General features: G+C 45.5%; 1 protein-coding gene and 1 long non-coding RNA gene across 2 annotated transcripts in view; both read right to left on the bottom strand.

The window, feature by feature from the left end:
• LOC111252456 (uncharacterized) overlaps positions 1-10708 on the bottom strand; it is a 28207-nt gene extending 17499 nt beyond the window's left edge. Inside the window, exon 1 of the long non-coding RNA XR_015330482.1 lies at positions 1083-10708. This is a non-coding gene — a long non-coding RNA (uncharacterized LOC111252456). The remainder of the gene's footprint in view (positions 1-1082) is intronic.
• Positions 1-14087, bottom strand: part of LOC111252455 (protein amalgam-like) — a 115387-nt gene that overhangs the window by 94487 nt on the left and 6813 nt on the right. The gene's annotated exons all lie outside the window — the stretch shown is intronic.

Here is a 14087-nt window from a genome sequence, read left to right as displayed (position 1 = left end):
ATATAGGGACTTTTAAGGAAGTCAAGGAGAACGTTGATGGGCAGAATGAAGGTGACCGATCGTTCAGAGCAGAGAAAAAAGATGAAAGGTATGAAGCCTTTGATTACGGCAGTTTCCAGGTTCGCCTGCCATTTGTTGATGATGAAAACCGCATGAATCTGACGCCAGATGTCGCTTCACTCCTGTGCTAGACTATCTAGTAGATGCTACGGCCCTTTTAACGATATGTAGCTTTAACATATAGATGCAATTAAGATGACGTAATGCCACCTAAACGAAAAAAACAATTATCTAGTATTAATGTCAGTCTCAACGTTTTCTGAACTCGTTTGAGCAAGCTTTTCCTGGGAAGAGTTTTTCTTTTTAGCTTCGTCTGCCATTTTCGTTTAGCTTAATCCGCGTGTTGGAATTTGAAATTAAACCCGCATAAATTCAAGTTTAAGCCAACGCGTCGTTGGCGGGAGGATCGTTTAAACAAAAGGGCAGACTATAGTTACATCGTTGTGTTTTCCATTTATTCCAGAATGAGTGGCATCGGTTTTTGTCAGCGTAATAGAAATACGCCGCTATATTATACTATTGTTATCGGTTTTCTCATACAAACATTGAGAAACATCGTTACAACGGCGCCTTCTTCAGATCATGTCATTGATCAAGTCTAATCCGACCCATCACACAGCCGTGAAGAAGTAAAACCTAGTAAAAACAATAATAACACAAATGCCTTCAGAACATGCATCGTAATAATAATTATAGTTCCATTCTTTCCTTCATATCTCTTTTTTCCTTTTCCTCACTAAACTGTACACAGCCAGACAAATCCCCATTACGGAGAATCGCTCACCCACCGAAACGCCGGGGGTTCCAGCTATCTGCTAGATGATAACATTTAGCTCATCCCGACCCTCGCCTTTCCATTTAGCGGCGCATGCCACTAACGGCAGCTCGAAGCAATAAAGTAACTCTACGCAATCCAGTCAATGACCCGTTGATCAAACAGTCCACTATGTATTGCCGTCCTACTGCTACCTAGAACGGCGAACTACGGTCATATCTAAAAAGTAAAATCAACAAAAACCAACATTTTGATGAAGGATAGGGGAGCTAATTTGCGATGAACTATTCATTTTGCATTTTGCGTGGCTTGCGTCGTTCACATCACTAACGCTATCAGTACCGTCAACCACTAGACCACGACGACCCATAGAGTATCCACGATGCTACAAAACTACCCCGACTGTCTCGTCTATCAGGTGTCCCTCGCACGTTGATTGGCCGGTTTCTTTGCTTTGCCCATTGGTCCAAGGTGGATGGATCGCGTGCATAGTGCCTATCTGCAAGCCGGCACCTGAAAATCGTCGGCATTCACTCACCCACGAACATGCAGCCCACGAATGTAACGTTATTTCACTCCAAAATCCAAAAAGAAAGTGCCATGGCTTTCTACAATCGATGGTCGCCATGTTGACTTCTCGCTGCGCGTCGTAGGCCACCAAAGTGCGCAAAAACCACGAACGTCTCACGCGCAGAGAGTCACTCCCGATACAGCATCTGAACGGCCACAGCAGATGACTTCTACGTACATGTGACTACTGACATAGTACTAATTCAAGGATGAAAAAGCGCTGGGCAGCACACGTTTGTTGACGTAGCCACGGACATGGGTAATACGTGCTCTAATCTGTTATATGTACACGATGTACTTCTCTGCGAGCGGCAAGCGTCGTTCCATTTACTTTCACCGATAGCGTTAAAACAATAACCCTCACCGCAACTACCAAAACCATCACAGTACGGTAGCGGCAAAGGGCTTCGAATATATAGTAACTGTGTACGAACGAACGGCAACTGTGTGGGTACCATGGTGACACTAAATATATGTACAACTGAACATAGGTAAATAAACGACTAATTAGCGCATCGGGGAGAGAAGCACAAAAATTATGATACAATTACTGTTGTCGTTGCTACGAAGCGAGGTGCAATACTTACTGAAATAACAGCTGGATGCAAGGCTCAAAATGTTTTTGGTTCGAGTCCGTCATTGCGCACGTGTGAAGTACGAAAGCACTAACAAAAACCATCGCTAACTGTGCACGGTAATAATGCATTCTAATTGAGGACTATTAAGGAGGCGGATTTCATGGGCGTGCACGCTTTTCGGCGTACAAAACAAGCCAGCTCTTCCTACCTCGTCAACACGAACAGCAGTGCATCGTTCTCAAGATGTGGAGGAAGGTCAACTAATATCCAACCTGTTTTTTTTTTCTAGTGGGCGGTCTCGCATCAAAAATACGGAGAAAATTTTAGTTTTTTTTTTTTCTCTCGGTATCGAAGGTCCACGTTACTTTTAATTTTCATGTGACCTATAAAAATTTGCGGAGGTATAGCGCAAGTTGAGATTAAGGGCTTAAAAATGTGTTAGAACGTCTTGGCGCAGCTGGCTTTTGCTGCATAAACTTATAGCCGTTTTAGAGAAGCGAATACCAACTGCCAATTGAATCGTCCAGATAAGTTGCGACAGTTCACAGCTCTTGGAACTTTGTCGTCGTTACGAGCTGTTAAATTTTCGTGATTTTTTTTTATCTTAAGATATCTACCTATCAATATCGATTAGTGCACGGTCTTCATTACAAGCTTATTTGCGGATTAATAAAAAGCTGTATTGAAAATGACAAGCTGGTAATTCAGGTCCAGAATTGAAGTTAAAACTATGATCATGGTTGTTGCATTGAATACCATTAGAAATGCTTTTGTTTAGATATAGTCGATCTATAATATATCCACTAACAGGGCTAGTTGATTCGTAGGAACAGCCCGAGTGTGTATTATCCGGGTAATGCAGCGGTCAATGCTATCGCAAGTTCCACAAATTCGATGGAGCGATCGACGGAACGACGTGTTTTTTTTGCTCCTGTGAAGCCTCCTTCGATTAAACCGATCTAAATAACAATTTTATATTATGTCCAGTGAAGTCGTTACCGCTTTGAGTAACCTGATTTACTCAGATGTTACGAGGCAGGTGCATGCGTACGGAGCGGTCTTGACAAACCTATGAATACCAGCTTTGCCCTTTAATGTAGAATAGACAGTACTGCCTTTAAGATATTCTAGCTACTTCGATGTTGTCCGAATATTTGCCAAACGCGCCGTGCGATCGCGCAAAGAATGGTAGCGTGTTCCCACCCTAAACTTGAGAACGCGTCAGGTGTTCTATGTTCGAGACCCGCCGTAAAGAAACGGTTCTGTTGTGGGAACCAGCCGTTTGAAGTGGTGCATATCTGTCTTTCTTGATTTTAGTCACGTCGTTTACGTACCAAAGACCTCATAAACCACATTCAGTCACAGAACGCAGCAGGACTGAAGCTCCTTCCTGCCAGACGAAGAGAGTCTGTCAAAGGGTACGTTTGCAACATACCATAGCGATATGCTTATCTTCTCTGTATAGTGGCCGCATGAAAACAACGAGACGTACATTATCGAAGTGTACAATGGACCTTTTACTGCTGCTGCTGCTGCTGCTCTACTTCTATCTTGTAATAAAGGAAGACCAGGTAAATAGACGGCACTGCAATCTCTACAGGGCAGCTCTCGATGAAGCGATGATTAGGCAGAAGTACACGTCGCCATCGACATACGACTCCTTATGTTTTCGTTATAGTTACAGAGAGGACTCATCTTTTGCTACAAAGCAACTAAGCACAACCGACCACATTTCAAACGCTACATACAGACTCTTCTCATTGCACGATACAACCACTGCGGTCTATTGGTACCGCTGTAAAAAGACCGGGTCGCCACCTTCTCGACCTCCGGCCAGTTACGAATCTACGGGTCCAGCAATAGCGATGCAGTAGTACCCGGTGTTCCTTTTGCATCGCGCATGACAACAGACAAGTTTATGCTCGGAAAAAGCCAGTTAACGACAAACAGGAGAATCGCTGCGGTGGTCACATTATTGTACCCACAGCCATAGCACGGATCGGGCGTGCATATCTTCCTGACGCGCGTACCCTTTGTTATTTGCTCTTACGCGATCACGAGACGGTCAACACTCGATTCTCGTCGCAGTCCCTGGCGTCTCCGTGAGATTTGAGAGAAACAACCAAACTTATTCTGCAATAGTCTCAAGTTTCAGCCGCGCGCGGTCGCTCTTTTCCGCACTCTGGCGTTTACATGAACAACAAAGCGTTTCACAAACAAATCGCTAACGGACGTTGTTTTGCCGCCAATAACAGCAGCAGCCATAGAATGGGAACAACACAAGCGTGACGACGACGACGACGACTCCAACGACAACGTCTACTACCGCCTGGGACCTGCCATATACGCTGATGCCGTTAAAAGCACCATCTACTCTAGCCGACCGAAGCCGACTCGCACGGGAAAAGACAGCTTTCCTCCATCTGTTCTACCCGGGGTGGACACGGATGCTCCAACTTTTCTTTTTGAGCCGTTTCATTTGCGGTGTTCCGCAATAGCACCATCAACAACAGCAGTAATGGCTACAGCATCGAGTTAGAGCAGCTTCTAACAAGTCTATCCGACGGAGCTCTGGAGTCTCCGATGACCACTCGCTTTCTAATGGCAACGCAGCTTGGTTGCAGTCCGCATCGTCGTAGGTCGTGTTGTCTAATCGTTAAATCGTGCTCATACATACACGAACGCATGTAGGTATACGCGAATCGCGCGTACATCGTTATATTTGGGCGGTAGAAAATATCTACCGGCGGTACGGGCTTGATTAGCGGCGGCTCCGCCGCCGCCGCCGCCGTCACTGCCGCCAACGGATCTTTATCGTCTTTTCTCTCCGTTTGGCGCGCATTTTCGTTTTCATCCTGATCTTCTAAAATCACAAGTAGCCAAACTGTGGTTAATGTAGTTCTAGTAAATGGGTCGTCGATGTTGGTTCGCATCGGTGGGTGGCATCGGGTGATAAATGACAGCACTATACATTCACACCCTTTACTTTGTGCGGACTATGATCCACTGCAACCACAACACTTTCACCGCCACTTTTACCAGTAGAATCACTAGTAACTGCCGAGTTCGGTTCAGTTGCTCTTCCCACGAGGCCGTCTGAAAATCAGATCGAGTATCGTCTGCGAGGTCTTACTTTCGCCAGCCGAACGCTACTTGCCATGCCCGCTAGAGGGCAAGGACCTTAAAGCGTGTTCATCGAGACAAGATGAGCTGCTTCCCAACAGGGGCAGAATTATCCTTTATATGGATGTACTATAGTTTGCTTGGTCACCAGCATGTATATTACTGTTGTGCTTTTGGAACCTAACAGAATTTCGCCCTTGCGTGCTACAACTATTATTCGTTACAACCACACAGCGTTAGATGCAAAGTATAGCTTATAAGAACTGCGATGTTGATTAAGCCGACGCCGAGCTTGCTACCGGTCGCTATGGCTTAGGGGGCGGAAAGTCGAAGCAAGGAGTAGAGCTTTAAGGAGGGCTGCATAAGAAAAAACCCAACCCAGTTTCATAATAGCTACTTGCTCACGGGAGCGGCTTGGAAAGGTGTTTCAGCCTGAGCGGCTGGTACGTCACCGCCTAACTTTGACTTAGTGCAATTTCCACGCTAGAGAGTAAATACCGCAAGTGAAACTACGCTCGCTCAATGCATAGCGCATCGACGCATACTCACCGGCAGGTTCATGATACAAGGAGCGTTTTTGGGATAGGCAAAATTTGTCTTTCCAGCTGGCATAGAGCAGTTCTCTTGATGTGGCCGGGAGCAGAGCGTTCGTCAATCAGACCGTGTAATGTTCCACAGGCCCATTTGGTCGACGATCCTGGTCGCCCGTATTGTATGCCACTTCTTTCTGCGATTAGCCCAAAAGCGAAAAAATATGCCGAAGCAGGGAAGCCCGAAAAAAAGACGCGGTGACGCTTGGCAAACAGGCCCAGTGACGTAGTCATTTGGTCATGCTAAGTGACTCGTGTGTCCAGACGGCGGACAAGAAAGCCGCATAAGATACTTCTGCCCGTCGCCAACGCCGTCCCCTGTTTATTGTATTTATTATTATAAGATGCCAGCATGGCGTCAGACCGAAATTTAACACTGGAACATCAAGGACATAGATGCCTACTATGCAACCAGCTGCCCATCATTAATAAGAGAAGCCATAGTCAGTATACTCGGTTAGCTGGATTTTACTAGGACCCAATTATGGAAACCAGAAATCACGCAGTGTCAAATGCCGCAAGACGAGACTACCTGATACAAAAAACAGATGAGCCGCGGAGGAGAATAATTGCACAAACGATAACGTAAGATACCGGCCACCGTTGGGAAACCGAAGCGCCTTAGGTAATCCCCCTTCGTTCTACCAATGCGAAAAAGCACGCGGCTGTTTGAAGATAGATAAAGTCATATATGACTTTACCGTCACTTATATATAAGTGACGGTATCTGCCGACGGCATTGCCTGTCTGTCCGTCTGTCTGTCAGTTTTCGTTTAACGCTTGATGAAATCAATGAAAAAAAAAAGTATTAACAGCAGCTCACTGAGTCGCGCCGGCTAGTGGTGACTAACTCCATCATCGATCGCTATATGAAGCAGCTGTAGCCACTTCCGTCTAAAGCCACAGCGACGTTACTATATCGCAAGGCGATGACTGAACTAGCACTTCGCACGCGCTTCGCGTCGATAGACGAGATGAGTCATCCCCGATGCATCAGTAGCTGTCTGTGCTCGGTGACAGCGCAACGATGCGACTCATTGGTGGTGATCTCATCGGTTCTATGTCGATGCCGCTGATGCCGTACAACAAGTTTCCTATAATACTTTGCCCGCCACCATGTAGTCACATGGGGCAATGTCGTTGCTCAGACCGCAGACAAATAGATTAAAACAGACGAGAAGACAAGGTCGATAGTGGCACCAACCGCCGCCATGGGGCGTGGTGCTAAGGCGCGGCCAGCATGTTCGACCATACCCTCGAACCACGAGTGACAACCAATTCCGTTCTAGTCCTATCTTACTTAATGAGCCAATGGCTGCATATAGTTAATATTACGCCGAAGTGTCTAACGAGACAAGTAGTAAGGCAAACATTTCATCAGTGAACCTCAATAGATGAAAACAACTGGGAGAGAAGCGCGAAGGGTGCAAATCAGCTACTGGTTGTACAGTACGACGCAGGCGACCTGTTTATAAAAGTACTTGGTTTCCGCATCGTTTACAAAGGTTCAATAGAAATAGTGAGATACTGCGATTAGGGTCATCTCAGCCTGTCGTTTTGACGCCACAGCTAACGCTGTTCTTTCAATATTCTCCCAATTTCATACTGGGCTGTGCACATGTAGATAGCAGCTGGGTATCGAAGAACGGTCATGATGATGTTTTATCATCAAGGGCGATATTGTGTCCTGCACAGTTACCTTCACGTAATACTCAAGCCTACATACATCGGCGATAGTACTTCGGCTCTGTCTACCTGTCGTCTCATCATGCCACACACCATAAAACATTTCGTTAATAAAATATAAAAACGTTCTGATAGGAATTCGCTAAATCTCGAGTTCGCTCTCCTTGCCTATTGAGCACTACCTCATTCTGCGTCTGTTCGATTTGTTCACCATTGAATTTCCCTAACCGAAAGCACCTCACGGCCGCTTAGGTCCATTGGCGTGACCACTTTTGCTAGTACCTGATCAGACCTAACAATAGATTACGGCTGACCTAGGCTACTGCTGCCTATGTTTGCCGCAGGTGCGGGATGCCATAGCAGTCGCGCCCAAGCATCCAGTCACTGGGTATGCACGATTCGAACTTTGTGCATAGCTATACATCTGTAAGGGCAAGCACATATATTTGGTCAACAGTGACAGTAAGTATGATTACTTCATTCACGTGTGCTGTCAGACTCCCAGCACAACCGTCCGAGCAGAGACACTCCAATCTTTCACACAGCCGGTGAGGTGCGTTGTTTTTAGTGTACAGTAAATAAGTACCCCTCCATTAATTAGTCTAGTCATTTGGGACCGTTAATGTACCCGCCAGAAATACTGTCACCAAATGAACAAGCGAGAGATGGATCGCAGACATGAACATTTCCGTTATTGTTTTTGTGCCTATGTTTGCGTTCCTAATAGATCCGTGGAACGGGAACGCAGTAAAGTATCCAAGCAGCTCCCTCGAAACTGAAAGAGATGCCAGGAAAAATTCCCAAGGAGTACGTTCTTTCGTTCGGGCAGGGCCGCCCACTCAAACCTTCCGGGAAGCTTTCAAACGTCCTATAATCACTATATGCAGGCTGATCCAGCGTGAACGCTTTAACACTGCTCAATCTTCGATAGTACCCGCCCAACATATTGTCGAGAGTCACCCGTTATTTACTTTTGTCGTACCGCAAACATGATTGGTAGTAGGTAATACGATGATGGTAGTAATGATTGATCTGGTGTTGTTTTCGCCCGCCCATATCTTGATGTGTGGTGCGTGGAAAATCACTGATATAAGTCGTGAAAACATCGGTGGTAGACGAACCTCTACTTTTGCAATCCGAATGATTCTTCCGTCTTCCGGCTGTTTCTGGAGAAAGCGTCGCCAAACTAATTGTTGATTTCCTATGCGATACTGCGGACTAAAGCCAACAGCAGTTATTGATACCACAGTATTACCAAGCGGGTAGCCAGCCGTTCAACTCAACTTAGGCAGGTAACAAATCATAAAGCAAATTGATTGCATGTACGTACCTAATGTTTATTAATACCAATATCTATTCATGTTGCCAAAAGCGCAGAACAGACCTAATCAACAATATTCAGCTACCACATTAACCCTCGCATTGTGACGACAGCTCGCGTTCGTGCTGTGCCTGTACGACAGCCAGGACTGCGCATTTGTACCTAGTGCTTAGAAAAGCACAGCCAACAATCGTGCTGCGTCTGACTTCGGCACATCTGCACGTATGCACAGTTTACCATGTTTCAGCGATCGCAGCTGCCGGCAATAGCAAAAGCGGCAATCTATTGCTAGGAAGTGACTTTTCGATCAAGTCACCAGACACATCAGCTTTCACTATTACTACCATTAGAGTATTTATCTAGATGAATGTACTGCCTCCACAACTAGTACTATGGCTTTTACAGCTTCTATGGCCATGCGCACCTGCGAGCATATAAACAGTATAGGCGGACTGAAGAGAACGAGGGGTCAAGTCGTTGAATTTCGCTGCCGAAAGCAGCATGACGGCACAAGATCAGAAAGTCAACAAGTGTTGGGGGGCAACAAGTGTTACCAAAATAGGCTCGGCCCGCTTTGGCTCCTTGATATGAAAACAAGTGAGTCGCAACCACCCTTCTGCCCGTTAGCATACTTGATCTCTTGAGTAAATACCAGTAGAGGCTATATATATATATTTATAGTGATGGCTAATCCTGCTTTTCTCTATGGACGCCGTGAGAAGCTGCTAAAGCAAACAGCAGTCGGTTCGGTATAACCCGCACGCTTGACTTATGGTTCCTGCCTTGTGCGAAACAGACGACACGGTCTAGGTTCTCTCGTTGGGCGGAAGATGAGTGGCCTACACCAGGGTTCAACGGTGCAGTTTAGGCGTATCTACGAAGATATCACCCCACCCAAGCGACGACACCGGTGTTGATCAATTTGGTATCTAGATTGCATATGTAGATGTCACACTATAGATAAATCCAGGACCATGGTTCCAGCATCGATTCAGGATTGCTACATCATACTTATAGAGGGTGTCGTTTTGAGACGAAATCATATAGGGTCCTTCACACAGTCTAGGAAGTGGGAGCCCGAACATTACATCGCCATGCTTCCGTGTGGCAAGTCGGAGTCTCATCGGTCGATAAATGATGTCGTTTGTTCGGAGGTTTTATGCTCATTGCATAAAGCAGAAGTGTGCTCATTTGTTAGTCAATAACCCCGTTAGTTGACTTCATAAATAAAAGTAATGGTCTGCGATGAATATTTTCTGTCTTGTCCTAGTTCGACCGCTGCGTCGTGTTCCATGCGATCTGACTGTCCATACAAGCCTTGCGAATATCTTCACTGTGCTATCGCAGCGAGAAGATCGTCTATATTTTGCAAAAGTAGAGACCTATCCGAACAGATAGATGATGTCATCAGACCGCGTGTGAGTCACGCTTAACCACGTTTTAGACGGAGGTAAGAATTACTTTTACTAGAATTCTCTAATAACTATTTAAGTATTCAACCATCACTAGCGCGGCATTTGGCTGGTTCTGCAATGCTATTTGAATAACTTGTTGAGTTTTCTCGTGTCTGTACTCGTGATAGCTTACTGGGTAACGTATTTAGGTGGTAATTTTAGGGACTCGTGGTGATCTAGATTCGATTCTAAGCATAGACACTTATTTCGTGTTAAAAGGAGCCAGCTTTCTGACCGAATAGTGAGCGACGGTAGCGAACATTTATTTTAGGTGTTCTTAGTTCAATCTGCGTAGCGTACTCGAAAACCGGTTTTCAATGAACTCGTCATTTGCTGATGTCTTTTCTACCGACGCTTCTTCACGCCACCACTGCTATCAACAGGTTGAGTACATTTATAATCGATGGTGTATTACCCTACAGTTGTTGTTAAATTTATAACAGCGTCATCAACGATATGCCCTGGCTGGCAGATCAGCCGGTTTTAGCATCGCCATACGGGTTAAGTGCCATAGGGATACTTGTATGTACAACCTGTGCGATGGACCGCCATGATGAATTAGCTACTATGATACGATCATGACTAGTTAATTCACTTAATGCATCTTCGATGTTTCAATTTTATCTGTTGTTTGATCTTCTGTAGGTTGGAGATTGGATAGGCTTGCGCATCATATAGGTTTCACCGGTGAGCGCTACTCTCGTAAGAGGCGAGAGTAGCTTTTTTACTTCTTTCAGTCGGAGAGCTTGCCAGCTAAGTGATGTATACTCGATATTTTGGCCGTTAGCACCACTGACTGCTATGGGTGAGCGACTGCAGCCGGTCTATAAATCGCGGTCTGGTCCGAACACCGTACACACGCTGCTTGCTCACAGCTCGGCAACACTTGGGTCAGAAAGAAGTCCAGGGATAGGTAGCTCCTACCATAACTATTACTCACGCGTATCGGGCTCGTCAGCATTTTAGTATTGGTGGTACAATACAATGGTAATGATGGTACCATTAGCTAAGTCTGCTTGGTGGATGCATATCGGGAGTGCTGCACTGAAAATTGAGCCCCCTACATTTCTTACTACTGAGTACTGAGCTCGGATCGTCGTGTCGTTGCTGAGCACAAGCTGAGGGCCCCTCGATTAGACCGGGATGTACGTATTCCTCCAATACTTCTCGGCTTCATCATTCTCACTGCTTTCGACGCTACGGCCATTGCTAGGGCTGAAAACAGCAGGAGACAGCAAGGCTCTTAACCGAATACACCCGGCTCCAGAGAAGGAAATAGGCAACTAATGCTCCACATGCTCACCAACATAAACACAACTACCTCGTTGATCAAGAGATTCCTCATTTTCAAAGCAACCGTCGCCTTGGTCCATGAGGTGGTGCAGTAAGATGCATTTACTGGCAGCTAACTATCGCTCCGCTTTTTGTTTGAGGTAGGTATACCAATTAGTGCAGGCCTTAGCTAAGCAGGAAAATGGCGTCAAAAACGGAATGACTTCTTAAGCATCCCTAGTCCGAGGATAACGAAACAAAGCCGTGATATTGTGGCCGCAGGCCACAGCCACTAGTATCATATAAAATAGTACAAGCCGTAGTAGCACGGGTAGTACGAACAGTACGAGTAAGGATCCGACGCTCCATACAGCGAATAAAAGTAAGCAACTAGAATCGTTTTCAGGGACCATCTGTTTCTGTAATACATAGAATGTAATGGCGTGATACATGAAGTTTCACCATAGATTCCGCCTGGAGCTATCATATATGAAGCTTAGTACTGGCCCAATGCATGCGCCGATCCTAAACACGTATGCGATCCGACCCGATAATGCTAACTAAAAATTAGTGGATTTAGTTCTCCCTGGCACCCAGTGTACACTAGGTAAAAAAAGACTAAGACGTAACGAGAATTATTGCAAAACTGACGTCGGTGGAAGCAATGTCGCCAGCTAGCACTTCGCTACTTGACGAGTAGAACCCATAGATTGCTATCGGAGCGTCCGTGTCATCACCCAGTGTGTACTATCGTTGATTTTGCGCCCTGCCACACTTCGGTAGCTCGTTTCATTTTTGAAGGCAAGCGTTCATTGCGTTCTCGGAACTAGTCTAGACACTAAGATACTGAGGGAAGCCAATTGTGGAGGAGCTATGTAGCAGTCAAGCTTGTGCAGTCGCGGGGAGTTTGTGCGACACCCGTGAGTGATCCCCTCCCTATTAGAGGGTAGCTACCGCAGTGTAGAGAGATATAGCGAAAGAGAACGCAGTGTATCCAAGTCGAGGAAGGGCTGAACGAAGGGCCAGCGAAGGCAAAACACCCTGCGGGTTACTTCTGGCGTCGGTGGATGACCGGCTGCCTGATCCTGAAACTGATGAGGAACGATATCTCGCACCACATCTCATAATCGCTAATGGTGATACCATGGCACCTCAGTCATCCCAACTCGACAACTCTTCACTATATGGCACTACCTAACATTTCTATCCCCGCTACTGAATAGCTTCACAGACAGATCCAGTCTTATACTAGACTAGTCAATTCGTTGTATAGTGAATGAGCTTCCTATTATGCGTGTAACTTCATTTATCGCATTAATATGTCTACGTGAGCTGATAGGCCTACGAGGTATCCCTGTCCTTCTGTAGTCCTTTCTTGCCATTAGCAGAGTATGTAGACAATTACTTATCTTTTTCATAATCATTTTACACGTGGACTGTGCGATAGACCTGAAGCTAAAAAATTTTGCCAAGCACACTTTGTCGCTACTATCATACGTTCGGTTTTTGGCCTGTTAGTGGATAATCTCGAAAACCGTGCTGTTTTTACACTAACTACATGTTTCTAAGAAAAACATTTTTACTAGTGTATTTTATTTACTAAAATAATCAAATTAATCAAGGTTGGCCTATTATTATGAATCCGTGACTGAATAAGTCCATTGATTATGTTCCACACGAGCTCACCAAGATTGCAGCCAGAGTCGTAGATACAGTCGTATTGCAAATGATGTACTCAACTCCAATGATACTCAAATGATGTATTACAATTCCGTGAGTATTTTGGCAACAAAAAAAAAAAGAAGAAACAGGCATAGCTACTTATTGTTATTGCCCGAGAGGGCAGCCCACGCCTAAACATTTCAAAGTATATATCACATTGGTGTTTTTGGAGGGCGTTGTGACTGCTCCACCCCTCTTTCCATAAGCAATACCAAAGTTAAAAAATGTCGAATTGAAAAATAGAAAGGAAAGTCTTTGGCAGGGCAGGGAGTTTTTGTTCAACTATTCATTCGTATGGTGTATGCTGTTTGCGTAGGTATGTAGCCGGGAACCAGAAAAAGCAGACGCGATTTTCCTTCAGCAGCGTCACGTCAGCAATCACTCACTCGTCTTTTTTCATCTTTTTCTTCGAACGAATGGAACTCGTCTTTCCCTTGACACAGTCAGAAGGGGGGGATCAGGTTGTTGCCGCGTTCGGTAACGCCGAGCTTTGCTCTGTTGCAGTTGATTCCGCTCAGAGCCACAGAGATTGACAGATAGGCAGAAAATAGACTGGAAATTATTATGATAATGCGTGAAGTCTATGAGAAACATTTTGCATTCTTGGTCACTTCGTGCACTAGATATATTGTAGCCAGATCGTCGACGGCCGGCCAGTTAGCCCCCAGTGGCGTGGCAGAATACTTGTACTGGCAAAATTAGCGGCGTCGAGTTTTGGACAGAAGGACCTTTCGGTGGCCATTTTCCTGCGTCCCGCTTCTTTGTTCCCTGCTGCTGCCAACTAGATGCTGATCCAATTGAAGAATAAAATGTAAACTTTCTAGCATTTATTATCAGGTGTACACTTGTGTGTTTGGCTAAGTGTGTTATCTAGCTTGCCCCTAGCATTGCGGCGTCGACGAGGGTTTGTGAAGACAAGGGGCCGACAATATCGCA

Source organism: Varroa destructor, unplaced genomic scaffold, assembly GCF_002443255.2.
Source record: "Varroa destructor unplaced genomic scaffold, Vdes_3.0 BEIS01000006.1, whole genome shotgun sequence".
NCBI classification, from domain to species: domain Eukaryota; kingdom Metazoa; phylum Arthropoda; class Arachnida; order Mesostigmata; family Varroidae; genus Varroa; species Varroa destructor.
The sequence above is the reverse complement of the archived record's forward strand: the minus strand, read 5'-3'. Positions and strand labels throughout refer to the sequence as shown.